Genomic DNA, 17,157 nt, shown 5'->3' on the forward strand with positions numbered 1-17,157 from the left:
CTGCTTCCTTTTCCTGCCTCCTCTTGTCCTCAGTTCTCCAACTTCATGCTCTGTCTTATGTTCTGGTCCTAAATCCTTCCTTTTTTCCAGCTGTCACATCTGATGGATTGTGGGGGGCAGGGAAAATCCTCCCTGTTCACTTGCTCCTGCCCACCCCCCTCTACACTCCCCAGCAGGACCCGGGGCCTGGGAAGCGCCTGGGCCACATGCTGTCTACGCTTCCTTCCAGCCCTGGTCTTTTCTTTTAAAGGTGGGTAGTCACTTTCTTCCTCATATCCTCAGAGCAGAGACCCTGCTCTCACCCCTTCTGGGTCCCATGGAAGACCCAGGACTGAAAACAGAGCAGTCTGCTTGGCTGCAGCCTCTACCTGCCTAGGTCCACGGGGGCCACTAGCTGCGTGTGGCTCTGCACCTTTACAGTTAAAGTAATCAAAATTCCACACAACTTGAAATTCCTTGTCTCAGTCACGCTAGCCACTTTTTAGTGGCTCAGTAGCTCCCCGTGGCTACACGTGCAGAAAAACATACCTCTCATCAAGGAAGGTTCTCCCAGACACACCTGCTCCCCACGGGGCTCGGGTCCCAGGGCTGAGAAATGCCCCGACATGTGGAGACGGCAGACGCAGTTCTAAGGACTCTGGTCTGAGCCCTCACGCCCAGAATGTCCGCCTTCATTTCTTTCTGAGAAGACTTTAGCACTAACTGTGAGGCAGAGAAAGACCGCCGAAGCCCCCAAACGTGAACCCCATATTGAATCTTTAAGCAGCCTCCTTGCCTGTGGTCCCCACTGTCCACACCACGAGAACATCCAAGACCGCTTTCCCAGAATGCTGTGCGCCAGGAACGTGAGGACAGGGACAAAGTAGACCGTGGTGTCGCCCCACAGCGGGAGCCGGCTGGCCTTGTCCTCCAGGACACTAATTTGAAGGAAGCTACGTGCTCTGAGGATTTTCCCAGGCCCTGAGGGCTGGGATCAGAAGCTGTCTCTGCTTCCCAACCCATCCCTCTGGTCAGGAAAACGACACGAGCTGCCCCCACTCGCACTGTCAAGGGCCCTCTGCCCTCCCTGCATGCTCCCACTCAGCCACACGCCCAGCAGCCCTCGGGTGGGACCCGAGACCCTGTGCACACAACACACAGACACAAGAAACACCACTTGTCCCTGACCTCGAGGCACCAAGCATTCGGACGGCGAGGCAAGACCGCTTACAAGGCAGTCACTGTGAGAGACACATGGACCGGCTGCGCCCATCTTCCTGCCGTTCCCGCCCGGGCTCTGCTCTCATGGGGTCCGGGAGGGGCCCAGCCGTCTGCAAATGCAGGTCCCCCAAGCGAATGCAGCAGTCCCGGCCCCTTGCTGCCCTTTTACATTCTTCCCTCCATGGGTTTCTGGGCTGCCAATCCTTCCCGCCTGGTTCGCCTCCTGCCGTGAGATCTCACCTTCTCCTCCCTTAAGGCACCTCTGCCTCATTTGTCCTTACATGTCGCACTTCCCGCCTTTCCACCTAGAACCTCTTATTGCACTCTCCATTTCTGCTGATGGGTTTCTGTTGGCTGGTGTTGAATCTGTTCTGCACGCTGCCCCACAGTCTGGGAGCATGGCCTCCGCAGCCTGCGTCACTGCCTCCATGCCCTCCAGCCTGGCCCTGTGTCAGCCAACCAGGGACCTGAGCAGATGCGTGGGCAGGAGGAGAGAGTGGGGAGTGTTTCTGACCCCCTCCTCCCTGCCTCCCCTCATGGTCTTTGTGAGATGCGGCAGGCCCTCAGTGTTCCTGGGCTCCTCTTTCATGTCTGCTGCGGCCACCAGCCTCTGGTCACAGTGTCTCCCCCACTTTGTCCCTTCAGGCCTAGGGGCAGGAATGGCTCCTCCTGTTGCTACTGTCTAGGCACTTTACCATCTGTCCTTGGTTCTCATAACCCCGAGCCACTTCTTCAAATTCTCTCCTTTTAACTCTTCTGCACGGCCCATCTGTGTTTGCCAGGACCCAGAATGATCCAGCACACTTCTGCGTGTTCTGCTCATCTATTGTTGCAAACAAACTATTCCAAATATAGCGGCATAACACCATAGCAGTCATGTATGGCTGTTATTTCTCACGATTCTGGCTGTTGACTCAGCCCAACCAGGTGATTCTCACTTCAAGCCTCTCATGAGGCTGTGGTCGGACAGTGGGGGGGCCTGGAGGCATCTCAAAAGCTTCCTCACTCACGTGGTCCAACTGTCAGCTGGGACCTCAGCTGGGGAACTGCCCCATGGCCTTCCCATATGGCCTTGGCGTCCCCACAGCATGGTGGCTGAGTTCCAAGGGCAAGAATCTAAGAGGGAGCCATGTAGAAGCTGAATTGTCTTACGACCTGGTCTTAAAAGTCACACAGCACTCCTTCTATTGCCTTCATTAGAAGTTATTATTGTTCATTAGAAGTTAGTCACCAAGGCAAATTCATGTTCAACATGGGAATAGTGTTAAAGAATTTGTGGACATCTTTCAGCACAGACAATAAATTCCAAATCTGGCACTGTCTCCTCCCAACGCCATCTTGATCTATGTCCTCCACGCCCTCTTGGGTCCCCAAGGCAGATGAGAGCATCTCTCCAGACTCTTCCCTCCTTACCCCACACCCACTGGGCACCAGGCCTTGTTGACTCTGCCTCTCAAATACCTCAGCTCTTTTCCATTCCTCCTGCCACTGCTTTGGTTGGCCTCCATTGTGACCTCTGGGTCAACCTCCTTCCTCCTTCCCAGAGGTACTCAGGTGACCATAGGAATGCGCCTCAGACCACACCAGGGCCCTTTCGTTTCCTGTGTAGTAAGCAGAGTACCAGAGAGGTGAGAGACTTGCCCAAAGTCACATAGCTGACTGGAGGCAGCGGCAGGCTAGAACTCTCCGCTGCCGGCCACTAGGGCTGAGTGCCTTCCACCGTCCTCACTACTTGAGAGTAAATCTTTGGCTGTTCTTGGAAGGCATTCCATTCTGCCCCTTTATTCCGGGCCCCGAATAGGGTCTCTATTGCTGGGTTTTGCATAGAAATTTTTGCTAGAGAAATAAATGGCCACTTTTATTATTTTCTTTATTCCAGTTTACCAGTTTGCCATTTAAATAGGCATTTCACAGATTTCTGGGTGTCATCATCTCATGAAGGAACTATTCTTGCTCTTAAGGAACTTCCATTCTAAAATTATATGAGACGCAGACAGAAGAGATAGACACACAGAGACACTATAGTTTTCTTTTTTTGGTCAGGGCTGGGGGAAGTGCAGAGAAACGAGAGAAAACAGAAAAGGATAGAGAAAGATCAGCGCTGTTTGGTGGATGAAAATAGCAGGAGAGACAGCAAGGAACTTGATGGGATCCGTCCCTAAGAAGAAGGGATTTCGAAGCTGCGCAACTATTTACTTATTTCCGCATATGGAATCAGCCATTTTATGCTGCTGATAAAATCAAGGACAATTAGACCAAATTGAGCTTTAATTTTGGATTGAAAGTGTGATTCTTCCACCAAGAACTCCCTCCCACAACATCTGAAATTACTAGCTGGCTGCAGAAGGCTCCAGAGCCATCAGCCAGGAGACGTGTGAGCTTATTGCTTGTCAAAAATGTAGACGCTGATAAGATCCACGTGCTCCTGCAGGGGCATTAGAAAGTCTAGACGAGATGCAGATTAAGGTCGCACCTCAGGGAGCACTATTTAAAGCATTGGCTTGTTTACAGTTGATTGACTTTGGAACTGAGGAAGAAACGGTGACTCCAGAACCCCTGGGGTATTGGGGCCCCTGGTGGTGGGTTTGGGGGTGGAGGGTGTTGGTGGGACACACTCCAACCCAGAGCTGGATTCCCCTTACACTTCCATTCTCCAGAATGGGCTGAGCTGCCCCTAACCTCTAAAAAACATTCATTCACTTCCTTTTCATTCACTTCCTTTCTCTTCTCTACATCTCTGCTCCTTTGCCAGCCTGGTCCATAGAAGCATAAAATCCGAGTTAAAAGTTCAGACTCCTGAGCCAGCTCTGACCGCCTAGCCGTTAAAGTTCAGTGCGCTCCACTTTGGCAGCCTAGGTTCAGTGCCTGGGCATGGAACCACACCACTCACCTGTCAGTAGCCACGCTGTGGCCGCAGCTCACATAGAAGAACCAGAAGTACTTACAACTGTACACAACTGTGTACTGGGGCTTTGCCGGGGGGGAAGGAAGAAAAAAGGAGGAAGACTGACAACAGATGTTAGCCTAGGGCAAATCTTCCCCTGCAAAAAAAAAAAAGTTTAGACTCTTTGAGGCCAGTCAGTTCTGGGGTGAGATCACTCCTCATCCTACCATCTTTGCATGACCTGGACAAGCTAGTTGTCTCTGAGCCAATGAGGGAGATGTGAGGCATGCCACTTCCTGGAAGGGCTCAGGGAGCGGGAGGGGATTTCTGCTTAATGAGAGACCTCCTGAGCTGGGGGATGCACGGCTGGGCCTTCAAAATCTTCCCTCTGTGCTCTAGGTTGGTGTCTGGGCTTGAAAATCATGGCAAAGCCCAATATCACTGCCTTTCCCTCCACCCTTTCTGAGACGTGACTGGCTGCCTCCCTCAGTCAGACCTGGACTTGTCTCCTTCCCGCAGGGGCTAGAGGCGGAGGCCCAGGGGGCTCTTGGTGAGGATGGGGGCCTCCCTGGCCAATGGAACTGGACGGAGGGAGGGGAAGTGAGGCACAGTGAAGGATTTGCTCTCAGCCTTTAGGTCGTTCCTGGAGTAGTCATGTTCACTTGCACAACTCCTACTGGACACAGTTCCTGCCCTGAGGGGCTCTGAGGGAGGGGAGAGGGTGATGATAGATGATGCGAGAGAGAAGCACAGGGCTGGCTGGAAACCCACCGGAGGGGTCAGTAAAGACTTTCAGGAGAGGGAAAGCTCTGGATGAGGACGGCAAGGGTAAGTGAGCAGGAGTTAGGGGTTAGCCCTGTTATGGGGTGGTGGAAGGACAGTCCGGCATGGTGTGAGCGTGTGTGTGGGTGTGTGCGTGAGTGCATGAGTGTGTGTACCACGGTGCCTTAGTCCATTTAGAGTGGCTGGAGCTGGATGTGTTGGGGAGCAGGGTCGGGGAATGTTAGGAAGTCGAGAGGTTGGCAGGGCCTCATCACAGAGGCCCTGAAGGCCGATGTTACAGAATTGGGATTTTCTCAGGTAGGGGAGGGGAAGGCCCCGAAGAAGGTGGAACGGGAGAGCGCCACAGGAGGTCAGCATTTTCCGTCAGCCAAGACTGCCACTGTCCCAGCAACACCTGAGGGTCTCAGACGGACACACCCAGCTGCCATGTTTCTGCTTGGTGAGTTGATGACCCTCAAGGCAACATTATTTGTCTATGCCTCCGCTTCAGAACTGAAGCAAAACAAATTAGTCTTCCATGTCTTCAGAGGCCCTGGGAAATGTATTTTTATTGTTTATCAAAGAAGCACGTGCACATAGGTTAAAAAAGTCAAACACGACTACAAGGCATGCCGTAGAAGTTCTCATCCTTCCCGGGTGTCATTCCTCAAGGACCACGTCTTCCATCTCCCGCTGTCTACTCCGAAGGTGCAGGCAGCGTATACTGAACGCTTTTCTCATTGTTTTCAGTTTTAGACTTGCTGTGGAAGACCATGCCATCTCTCCCATATGTACCCCGTGGCCTCTTCTCCATTTTCTCAACACAGTCATGTCATGTTTTTAGCTAAACCAGGGGCTGGTTGGATGTTTTCAGTGCAGCCAAGCCACCTTGTCTACCTGAATGACATTGTCTTGGGTTTGTTTTTTGTTTTTCCTGGAGTTCGTGGTTGTCAGTGTGCTTTTCTTCTAGGTGACCTTCACTGATTCATTCCCAACCTCTCCACCTGGGCTGCAACCTCCTTTCATACCTTTGAGCACAGCAATCCTTCTGTAGGATCTCTTTTTTTTTTTTTTTAATTTATTTATTTTTTATTTTTTTCCTTTTTCTCCCCAAAGCCCCCCGGTACATAGTTGTATATTCTTCGTTGTGGGTTCTTCTAGTTGTGGCATGTGGGACGCTGCCTCAGCATGGTTTGATGAGCAGTGCCATGTCCGCGCCCAGGATTTGAACCAACGAAACCCTGGGCCACCTGCAGCGGAGTGCGCGAACTTAACCACTCGGCCACGGCACCAGCCCCTGTAGGATCCCTTTTTTGCTGGAAACATTCCTCCTGGACCCTCCGTCTCCTGCTGCAGGAGGAAGATGCTGCTCTCCGGGCAGCTGCCCAGCCGGCATACGGGGGCTCATTTCACTCTCAGCCTGGACAGTCCCTTTGCCTTCAGAGGCCCTCTTGGGAACCATGTGGGGACCCTGCTTCCTCAGGTAGAAGAAGCTACTCAAAACTTTTTTTTTAAAAAAAGCTAGAATAGGGGCTGGCCCCGTGGCCGAGTGGTTAAGTTCGCGCGCTCCGCTGCAGGCGGCCCAGTGTTTCGTTGGTTCGAATCCTGGGCGCGGACATGGCACTGCTCATCAGACCACGCTGAGGCAGCGTCCCACATGCCACAACTAGAAGAACCCACAACGAAGAATATACAACTATGTACCGGGGGGCTTTGGGGAGAAAAAGGAAATAATAAAAAAAAAAAAAACTAGAATAATTTTGTATTTTTCTTCCAATTACATTAGAAACTACTCTCAGTGCACACATGCCTGGTTTCTCAGCGTGCAAAATGGAATCCCCTCTTTGGCTGTAAATCCAGTAAAGCCTCTGTTCTGCCCGGCTGATATGTACGATGGCGTGCCAGAGATGCAGCTGTTACTGCTTCCAGGTGCACACAGTCATTTAACAAAATGCTGTCAAAGCCTTTCCAAGTAAAAAGGCCCCTGAGCTTGTTTTAATGAATAGATAAAGCCGATTTGTAATTAGTACATTTAGTTGTTAATATGCAGGTGAGGCCACTGTTATCTGTAATTAGCACCAAATTCTTGATTGCTAAGGATGCTGCTAAAACACTTAGGAAAGTCTGTAATCCTCACTGAAATCTCCACCTACCTGCGGACCTCCCAGACCTCACCTCCAGCCCACACTCTCTCCTCTGCGCTCCCCTCCCAGGTGGCCGACTGTTAGCTGGACTCCTCACTCGGTTCTAGAAGCACCTGGAACTAACCTGAATCTGTTCCCTCCTCACCCCTGCAGCCCCTTCTAAGAAACCTGGTCCTTGGACACAGCCGTTGTCTCCCCTCTTCCTCCTGCTTCTCCAGCAGGGCCCCCGTGAGTGAATACACCATCCATCCAGTCGCCCTACCCAGAGGCATGAGCTTCCTCAGCAGCTCTTGCCTCTCCCTCTCTTGCTCCATCCCGTCCATTTCCAAGGCTGCTGCTTCTTATTCCACCCATTGTTACCTCCCTAGGTCAGGCCACCTCACCTCTTCCCAGGAGACCTACGTGGCCTTCCCATCCACCTCGTCACTTTGAATCTTCCAGGTCTCAGTTTAGATCTGGCATCCACTGGAAAGACGTCCAAGATCCCCTACTCCCCAAGTCTGATGTGAGCGCCCCTCGAACTGCTCCCTTAGCACCCCAGTCTATCTCACGTAGCCTCTCAGCACTGAGCTGGGTGTTCGCCTGCTCGTTTGTCTGCTGCACTCCTTAAGAATAGGGGTATGTGTTGCTGCCCTCCTCAAGTAACACACAGGAGACCATCAACAAACACTTGTCAAAGGATGGCTGAGCTAGTCTTCTCAGATAGTTTTCAAAATTTCTCCATCAATTCTTGTTGTTTGATTAATTTGCTTGCAAACTGACTCCCACCCGCTGCACACAAGGGAAACCTTTGTCTTAACCTTCATCAGTTGATCGTGAATATTGAATTAGGAAGGCCTGAGTCAACGCTTGTGTCAGTCTTACTGCTGCCCCCAGGTGACGCACAGTCCACTCTGGGAGGGCTGGGGAGCAAAGGGGCAGGGGCCTTGCCCTGAAAGTCAGGAGGCTGGGATCTTCCCATCTCTGTGCTGTGACATCTTGGGCCAACGGGCTCCCCTGTCTGGCCCAGGTGGCCTAAGCAGTGTGGGTGGGGGGCCAGCCCAAGGAAGCTGGAGGCCCCGCCAGCTCTGCCACATTGTGTATGATTCTCTCGCCTCCGTTGCTCACATCTGCAACCACCGGCCCCAAATGCAGATTAAATCCTTTGACAGCAGGCTCTAAATACACGAGGAAGATTTTCTCTTTGGTAGGAACATTTGAAATAACATCTTTTCAAGTGTGTCAAAGATCAGAATATGAATAGGCTGGGGGTGTGGTAGGAAGAGGTTGTGAAAGGAGGGGCTGGGCCTGCAGCTTGGTCTGCTCTGAAAGGGGCGGTGGGAAGCTTGCTTTCTTTTCTCTTCAAAATGACAAAATCACTGTGGGGACATTTACAGCCAGAATCTCTCTGACATTTTTAAATCTCCAAAATCATCAAAAATAAAACATTATACCATGTGCGTTGGCAAGGGAAACACTTTATGTCGTGGGGTTGTCTAAAGGACCAGCGGAGCCCACTTAGCTTCCTTGACATTGCTCCCTGGTTTCCGGATCGCTGAAACGTTAGTTATAGTTTCCTGGGCAGCGTTTACGTCATGGGGAAGCGGATGGGAACACCAAGCCCTTACTTACAGGTCACTGCAGACATGGCCAGCGTGTCAGGTCCACATCGTCCCTCTTTGAATGGAGGGGAGGGGACAGCAATGGAAATATTCCTGAGGTGGAACACTGTCCAACCACCATTCACTGACTCAAACCGGCCCTCACAGTTGGGGCTTGGAGGCCAGCCCCGGACCCCAGCTCACCCCTAAGAATCTAGGACAATGAAGGAGCCTTGGCTTTTTATTCAGGACTAGGAAGAGAGCCCAGCAATCTCTGGAAGGTCCTAGAGACTTTGGCTCCCTCCCTCACACAACGCCTGGCCCCTTGGGGTAGTGACTTACTCATGAACAAGCACTTGGCCCAAAGGCAAAGAAACAATAACCCTGAAGGCCCAATGAGGAGGCAGCCAGCTCTCACCCCGAGCCCTTGGCCACCCGTAAAGAAATCGCCTTCTTCCATCGCCATCCTCTTCTTCTTCGCCATCCTCCACCTGGCGTTCCATCATATCCATCAGTCCAGCCTCAAGATTTGCTGCCCAATTAATTGTCCTTTAGGATCAGGTGTCATGTCAAAATCCAGCAACCCACCACCACTTAATCCCGGAAAAGACGCTGACGACGGGGGATGCCTTCTGCATTGCTGAACATGCTGTTCCTTGCATGGACGTGGCAAAAAGGAGGGAGGGAAGGGGCCATACCTTGGAACTCCAACCTCAGAGGATGGGCCAAGGCGGGCAGTGCAGCTGGAGCCTGAAACAGACTCTTCGGCACAGCGAGATCCCGGACCTCCTAGGAAGCTCAGGACATATTATGGGCTGGTTTTGAGACAGCAATGCTAGAACTTGGTGTTGACAGACGTATAACCTCCACACCGAAGAGGGGCTGAGTGCTGTAACCCGATGTGACAGTTGTAGGTTGGTTGTTCCATGTGAAATAGGAGACGAGGTCAGCTTAGTGTCCGGGATCCCTTCTCTGTCATCTTTACAAAGGCACACAAAAAGGTCTGATAACTTGCTAGGTGCCAAGAATAAGGAAGCACTGGCCAGACCTTCTTTCACGCAGGAGCCCAGGGGAGGGGCAGCTCTGCGCTGCTGGGACCGGTGTGCGCGCAGACCTGGCTCCAAACTTGTCCAAAAAAACTGCTTCTGCTTCTTAAACGTTTTGGATTATAGAAGCCTTCGAGTATTAGTGAGGCAGAAGCTCTGGAGCCTCGTTCCAGAAAAGGATGTACACACACACAAATTTTGCCTATAATTTCCCCCGAAAGCAGGGAGCTTTGGAGCTCATTTATAGCCTCTAGGTTAAGACCCTGGCCTAGGATTCAGGTTCCAGAAGAGCCCCTCCAAGAAGAAGATTCTTCGCCGTGATGTGGAAAATATTGAGTCCTCTCTGAACACGTTAGAAATTTTGGGCAAAATTCAAATTATTTACAACTTCTCGGAAATGTCCCTGCTGATAAAGCGAGCTACACCTGTAGCATGAAGGAGAAGGGCCTGGTTTTCTCCAGAAGGCCCATGCACTGGAGTCCTGACTGCCTCGAGAGAGTGTCTGAGTTGGAGCGCCTCACCAATGTGTTTGCCGGCGTCTCGTCTGCTCCTGCTCCTTGCTCTGAGCAGCGTGTGTCCAGGGTCTGCTCAGTGACAATGTGAGTAATAAGCTTTGCACAGGTCCTCTCACCCGCGTGTGATTTGGTGCAGCTGAGAATAGGTTACCTTGCAGCCGAAATGAGGCTCCGGGGGCCCGGCTCCTTGTTTCTCTCCGTTTGGTTGCCACCTTTTCCTCCCCAGCACCCCAGAGGCACTCTCCAGAGAGGTTATCAGAACTAGAGGTTTTAGGAATCACTGTGCAATCCAACTGTTTAGTTGGGATGGTGGAAGTGCTGGGTTTTGGGAAAACGTTTTTCCTGGGGCAGCAGAAACAGAGTGAGCTGCTCGGCAGGGTGTTGGCCGGCTCCAGGAAGAGCTGGGAGGGACCAGCAGGCACACCCCTCGTGGTGTGCAGTTAGTGCCCTGCTGGGGGTGCAGCGGGGGCTGAGAGTCAGCTCACCCTCCGCTCAGCACGCTCTGCAAGCAGCAGGTTTTCTCATGCCTACGGAGGCCCTGCAGGGGTGAGCAGGGCCCTAGGAGCGACCCCCCCGATGGGCGTGATGAGGGACCCCCGTCACGGGGGTGGCGAGTCCTAGGAGTGTGTCCCTGTCTGACAGCTGTTCAGGCCTGAGGCTTCGCAGCAAGGACAAACAGGACAGGGCCCAGCCATCTGTTCGGCAGTGGTATCTGGGACAGGGACTCACTGTAGCATCCAAAGAACTTGGGTCTCTGGGCCTGGGGAGGAGGCACTGCCCGCTGCCAGGAACACGCGTTGGCAGCAGATGTGAATCAGTATTCCTTCTGCTTACAAGTTGCCACGCCTCCTTCCAGGAGAAGAACTGGGTCTTCTGTTTCTTTAAGGTCCGCCCAAGGCTCTAACCCAGCCCTGGACTTGCAGACTTCAGTGTCTCTGGGCTCAGGGCTGTGCTCACGCAGTCATGAGTCCCCCTGAAATGGGTCTTTGCCCACCAGAAAAATCTGAAATGACTGGAAGACTCCCCACCCTGAAGACCCACGTCAAATGCCACCACAAGGCCACAAGGGGTCAAGTCCCAGCCCTGCCTCTTTCTGGCCATGTCACTTTGGGCAAGTCACTTCAACTGTCTGAGCTCCAGTCTACTCACTGGCACAATGGGAATAGTGATGACCACTTCCCAGAGCTGCTGTGAGGGCTTAGCCACGGGTTGCACGTGGTTTGTTCACCATAAACGTCTCAAGCGTTTGCTCAGGGTTACCGCCCCACCTCCAGGAAGCCAACCAAAGACCATCAACGGCCTCTTTCAATCCCCATAGCAATGCATACTCTTGCAGCTCGCTCTTCTCCAGCCTGGGAGCAGGTGTTACTCATCTGTGCAATATACATCTGCTGTCTACCCTTGGCCCTAACACACATCCACGTTGCTGAGCTTCTGAGGGCCACGTGGACAGCTGGTTCAGATGCACACACACCAGGCCTCCAGCACGCATCAGGATTCCCATTGTGCAGGTGAGTAGACTGGGGCTCAGACAGTTTAAGTGATTTAGGATTAGGATTAATGCGTGCTGCCTGGATCGAATCCTCTAGCATAGTGGGATAAATATGTGAGTTCTAAGAAGAGAAGTCACAGACACACACAGCGGCAATGTTTCCAACTTGAAGATTTCCTCTGTAACAAAACTGTGCTTTTCTATTAGCAGCGGGGTTAGCCAGCCATCTGAATAATTTTAAACAGTCTGAAAAATTACCATTGATTTCAAAGCACTGATTTTCTGCACCAAAGTAACACATTAAATTTTTTTTTCTGAAAAAGACAAAAGAGAACTAAAAGAATAAACTTTCACTGCAAAGGGTGGGGGTGAGGGAGCACTTACACAAAAAAATTAATCTAGTAAATTGCCTATTTTTATAGCAGATGACCTATGAAGGACACTTGGCTTCTATCTAGAAAAGCCTCTTATGTAATAAGTGAAAACTCAGCTGTGCCCCAAAGAACAGAGAAACCCATGCGTCTCTGGTCACCAGAGTCGATGACTGTGTAACACAGACCCGCAGGGCCCCCTCCTCCACCTGCAGCCCTGGACCCCAGAGGCTGCCAGGGAGAGCTTGGGACCGCCCAGCTGGGCCAAGCTCCTTGGGTTTGCATCCTCACGCCTGCCCCCAAGGGCAGCCGCTCCGCCCCCAGCTCCGAGTCCTGGGGGTCAGGTCATCTCTGGGTCTGCCTTGTTTTGTTATTGAAGCTGCAGGTTTAAGAGTGTTGGTTTTCAACTCAAGAAGAAGAAATCTCCTCAGGCGTATGTGTGATGATTTCACTGTATAACCACCATTCATAATTTTTTCCAAGCCAACCTTGTTTCCATGACCTTTAGTAATCTTGTTACTCCCAGTAGAAAATGCTCAGAGCTAAAACAGTTCTGTCATAATTTTGTCTTTACACTGAAAAAAACATTCCCCACCGTCCTTTGCCTCGCCATCCCCCAACAGTTGCCCCCAGCCAAAAAAAACAAAGACCCTGAAACTTCCATACTTGGTTTCAAGCTCAAAGCAGATTTTATTTATTTATTTATTTTTAGAATGCATCAGTTAAATCTGTTCATCTTTTTTGAGTTGAGGGACTGGAAGAAATCACACATCGTTTCTGATGTGATATACCCATGGGCGGTTTTGCATCCTACCCAAAGATAGCTCAACTTCATTTTAAGATGTTTTGCCTTCTATGGTAATCAAAATCAAACTTTTCAAAGTAGATGTGTGCTTGTGGGTTACACAACTTGGAGCGCCCGAAGTGGTGCCTGTGGTCTTTGACTCGCCTTGGGGAAACTGCTAAGCCGCGGAGACGTGCATGCGCACCAGGGCTCCCCAGGGGCGTACGAGCGCCCCAGGTTGCTCAAGCTCCCAGATGAGATGTAGGGACAGGCACCTCTGGGCTACATATGCGCTTTGTCAAAGACCAAACTGTCTGCCTAATTGGAGGCCATATTTTTTTCATCCCCATCTTTGTCTGTAAAAGGAATACTGCCAAATGAGCTGGGAATCAGAAAATCAGGGGACCAGCTGTGTGTCCTTGTTAAAGTCACCTAGTATTTCTTGCTCTCACTTTGCTCACAACTAAAATGGGACCAGATGCTCTTAAAGGTGACTCCCTGCTCAAACTCAGTCTCATGCTTTTCTTCTCTCTGAGAAGATCCCATGACATGATCAGGGTTCGGGAAGTAGCTCCCTCCTCCCCAAGCGTCTTCCCTCCCTCCAGCCTCCTGCTCACGGTTACTCTTCTCCTGCCAGGACAATAGCATCTCTGCGTCTTGCCCCAGGGCAGTGCCATCCCTTCTGCCCACACCTCCCTGGGCTCCCTCTAGCCCTGGCCACCCCACGAGCAGCCCCCTCCATTGGATCCCATCACTGCCATATGTGGCTTAACATATCTGTAACTAGGATAAGCATTGGATTGATCTTTGTCACTGTTCCTGGGCAACTTGACTGTGTCCATTATCACAAATTCTCTTAGCGTCTTATCAGTTTCCTCAAACTCTCTGCTTACCTCTTCTCCTTAAATGAAACTTGATCTTTCTCCAACTGTAATCGTTCTTTTGTAACCCTCTTAAAGGAGGCCATTGTACTCACTCAAATAAAATTATCCAGGACCTACTATTTTTTGGGCTCAAGTGAATAAATGTTGAGTGAATAAGTGAATAAGTGAACGGACTCAAGTGAATAAGTGAATAAGCGAATAAGTAAACTCCCGTGGGGTGCTACAGGAGATTCAGAAACAAACAAGGCCTCTTCCCAGCCTTTAGGAGGATCGTCTTTCTGTGGTGGTGGAAAGGACTAAACACACACAAAAGTAGCCGGAACACAAGCAGTGCCAATATTTATAGTACTGCAACTCCACCTGTAAATACTGGAAGACAGCTCTAATTGAATACTAGTTGGGAAATAGCCACACCCTCAACTGTCATCCTCCTCCAGGCTGTCCTCCCTCTACCCTGGAACGCCCAGACGTCCCACAACCTAACAACCAGAGAGGGTTAACACCTGGCTTGGCAGGGACCCCGCAGTATGCTGAGCCAGGGCTGTTCTGATTGGCAGCACCCATGCCTATGAGTTGATTAATATTTTGACTATCACTAATGAACATGAGTAAAGCTCAGGTAGGTGCCAAAAAAGTGACAAAAATAATAAGAAAGGAAATATTGGGAGAGTTGGTTCCATTCTTGACTGTAGCGATGGGCACCAGCCATAAGCCTGGCTGTTCAGAGAGGGCATTACATTCCCTGGCCACAGAGATGGGTTCAGTAATGAGTAAACGACCCAACCAGATGCAGTGAGATGTAATGAAACTTTGCTGGGATTCTTGGTGAAGAGATATTTGTTCTTTATGATGGATGTGAACTGAGATGTGATTCTTTTTTTTTTTTTTTTTTTTGCTTTTTATCTCCCCAACCCCCCTCCCTGCCCCGTACATAGTTGCATATCTTAGTTGCAGGTCTGAGATGTGATTCTTGAGGGACCAAAGGCTACCATATGAAGACCAACGGTGCCTGAAGTTGAGAGACAGAAAGCTCCTGGAGCAAGCCATTCCTGAAGTCTTTCCTGCTTTCTGGACTATTCAGTTATCTGAGCAGGCAAGTTTGTTTTCTGTCATTTTATAATAAAAAGTCCCGATGCTGGGGTGAGGCAGCAAAGAAAATACAAGTGTAAAAGAGATGGAAAATGGTGCCCTGCCCTTCTCAGTTGCCTTCTCTCTTGGCTCTTTGGAGCTGGCTCTACACTCTGATCCTGGGATCTGGTCCCCTTACTCTTTCCCTTCACCCAGGCCATCAGCCCCTCCTGACCTGACTTGATTTCTGACCCAGTCTGGGGTAAAGTCCCTCCATTTTCAGCTTTCTTGTTTTCCCCTTGCCAATCTCCAGTCCTCAGCCATCAGAACAATGCGCCCCAGGCATTTTCACATCTTGGCAAACACAGAAACTGACCATCTTTGCAGGGCACCCTGGGGCCGACTAAAGCATTAGAGTGTCTAGATGGGGCTTGGGGGAAAAAGCCCATTACATTTTCTTTATATCGCAAAATTGTGATAAAAAACATACAAAGTCTCAGGGAACATATAGCTTTGTATGAAACTTCAAAATAAAATCTTTTCGAAAGGTTAAATGAGAAAGTGGAACTTGCTTCCATGAACGTGCCTTTTTTACATCAGGTTTAATACTTCAGATGCTGTCCTCAAACCCTGACAGAAACGTTTTAATGATAATCTCCTTAAATTCTTGGTAGTTACTTTCAACGAGAAACCTTGTACGTGTTGGGTATAAAAAATTAAAACCATTTTTTTGCAACCTTTCAAAATGTCAACAGTTGAAATTATATTTAAAGAATCATGTTTTCTCGTTTTCATTTCTACATACAAATTTCTTGTGATTTCCTGCTGACATTTCTTGTGATAAAGCAAATAGACTTCTAATCCAATAGGATTATTTTTACATCAACTATTTCCAAATAATGATGAAGCCCTAATGCAGAATGCACGTGCGTCATTAAAGCAGTCTCCTTGTTCCTGACATGAACGCCAGCACAACAGTTCGTCAGTCATCGTGGCCAGGAGTATCTGACATACATGAAGGCACAGTCTTAGCGACTTAGCGCCATCCCCTGAAGTCCTCACCCCAGGCCATGTGCTCAGCAGCTCCATGGGCTCCTTGTCCGGGCTGGCCGGTGTCATGCTCTGCGGCTGGCCTCGCCCAGTCTCCACGGTGGAGCACCAGTACATCATGTGGACTTGATGCTGGTCATCGTGCTTTCACCTGCAGGAACCCCAAGGTGACCCACTCGGGAGCCCAGGGCATCTCTCAGCTGGAGACAACAGTCCAAGCCCTACCTGGCCACCCGGAGGGCTGAGAGGATGAACACCTCTACAGCACACCTATAACCCCCTGGCCACAAAGCTGGGTGTCTTGGTTGGGAAGTTTTCTGGACAGCTCCATGTATCATCACAAAGTGAACACCCCCTGCGTAACCACTACCCTTGGGAATATTAACTCATCTGTTGACACGGATTAAGCCCCAAACCCCGCCACCTCCATTTCCTCATATTTTCTCTTGTTTTTCCTTTGACCCCAGCCATCCCCATCATGCTTCTGAAGGTCACCTAGAAACCAAATTCAAGGCCTTTTCTCAGTCCTCGGCTTTCTCTATGACTTTCCTGGAGCAATCAGAATTATTTTCTGCTTCCTCCATCAAGAGACCTCTCTGTGTCTTGGCTCCTGTGGGCTGTACCTTCTTGAGCCTCTTCTTACTTCCTCACCTTACTTTCTTGATCTTTATTCGACCTTACTTCTTGATGCCTGACTTTCTTTACTGGTTATTTTTTCCTTACACCCACTGACATAGGGGCCCCGACTCTCTTTGTACTCCATACCTTCTACTCACACTGCTTTTACCATCACTGTTGTGTGGACAAATTTAAAATCTTGCCGGTGGTCTGACTGTCCACGCTCCAGTTCTTAATTTTCGCCTGCTCTCTGGACAGTTCCATCTGAATGTCCTGACAGCACCCCGGTTCATCACGCCCAGGAGCCCCTTCTTCATTCCAGCCCCAGATCAGCTCTTCCTTCTCGCTTCCCTGTCTCTGTGAAGGGCACCACCATTCCCCACCTGGGCTTCAACCCTTGAAGGCAAGCTCGGCTTCTCAGCTGACTGCTCAATCTTAATGATTCTCCCTCCTGAACGCCTGTCACATCCACCTCCTCTCTCTGTTGATGCCCCCCTATTCTAGATTCTTTCCCTCACCTGGGTTATTACAACAGCCTCCCAACTCTCCTATCATCTTGTTTTCTCTTCTTCTGCCGCCTTAGAGATTATTACCAGTTTATTCTTACAAAGAACCCCCTTGGTTAAAAGCTTTCAATAGCTCTTTATTGTTGACCAAATTTAGCCTACCTTCTTAGGCAGACATGCAAATCCCTTTTTAATCTGTTCCCAGCCTATCCACGTAATCCTAGTTCATTTAGAGATCCTAGAAATATTTTTC

The sequence above is a fragment of the Equus asinus genome, chromosome 24 (genome assembly GCF_041296235.1).
Source record: "Equus asinus isolate D_3611 breed Donkey chromosome 24, EquAss-T2T_v2, whole genome shotgun sequence".
Taxonomy (NCBI): Eukaryota; Metazoa; Chordata; class Mammalia; order Perissodactyla; family Equidae; genus Equus; species Equus asinus.